Genomic DNA, 1118 nt, shown 5'->3' with positions numbered 1-1118 from the left:
GGACACAGCTTTTTTGTTTCTTCTTCTAATGGCCTGTAGCAAAAAAACTTGGAAAATTATTTTCCCTACAGAAATAAATAGAGTCAAAGTGCAAAATTTAAACTCTCATAACTTTGAAACTTTTATAGATAGATTTTTTTTTAAATTTTTTCTATGTTTGTGGTACCTTACCCTACATGGCATTTGTCTTTGAAGCGGGAGTTCTGACGCACTCTGTATGTGCATACCATGTAGAACGTGGCTCCTTCAACTTTTAGAATCGCGATATCTCAGGAATGGTGATTGTTAGAAAAAAAGTATAAGGACCATTTTGTAGATAATTTCAAGATCTATATTATTTGTCTGGGATACTTTTTTGATAAACTTACCGTTTTCGAAAAAAATCTAAAAAACGTCAAATTTAGACCTTTGACCCCGAATAACTTTTTTAGCACACATGGGATCGATGGGGACTTTTGACACTTTATTCCTAATGGTGTACTCAAGATCTCCACCAAAATTTAGCTCTGTCGGAATTTTAGTTATTTAAAATGTTTATTTTGACCGGACTATAAAGTGTATTTTCCCGTCACGTCATTTGTAATTTTATTTTTAATGGGGAAAACTGTTTTGGGGCTAATATTTATATCTTCTATATCATCATAACAATCGTAATTCAAGCCCTAGACGGTATAATCATGTCGTGATCTTGATTCACAATACCCAATAAATTAAAAATTAACAATAGATACACTTGAGTGCAAAAAAACGCAAATTATCAAAAACAAGATTGTCCAATTTTTCAGAGATTTACATAGTATGAAAAAGGTTGTTCCCAAAAAGGTTAGAAAACCATCAAAAGAAATGTCGTATTTGGTAGTCTTGCCAGTGCTTTGTCATAGTCAGTGTTAAAAACTAAATCGAAAACTTGATAGAAGTTTGGAAGATGCCTGACAATTATAAAATTGTGAATTGTCACAAAGACAACGTTAACGGCATTTATTAACAGGCCAAATTACATTGTAAAAAAATCAATTTGTGTTTTTTTTTGCACTCAAGTGTTATTAGATAGTTTCAAACGTTTTATCCTGTTTAATAAAACCCAATAAAGTATGTATAATAAAAAGGACAATAATTTT

This window comes from Tribolium madens, unplaced genomic scaffold (genome assembly GCF_015345945.1).
Source record: "Tribolium madens isolate multiple individuals breed KSU strain unplaced genomic scaffold, Tmad_KSU_1.1 Scaffold_1;HRSCAF=32;Tcas5.2_LG8, whole genome shotgun sequence".
Classification (NCBI taxonomy): Eukaryota; Metazoa; Arthropoda; class Insecta; order Coleoptera; family Tenebrionidae; genus Tribolium; species Tribolium madens.
The sequence above is the reverse complement of the archived record's forward strand: the minus strand, read 5'-3'. Positions refer to the sequence as shown.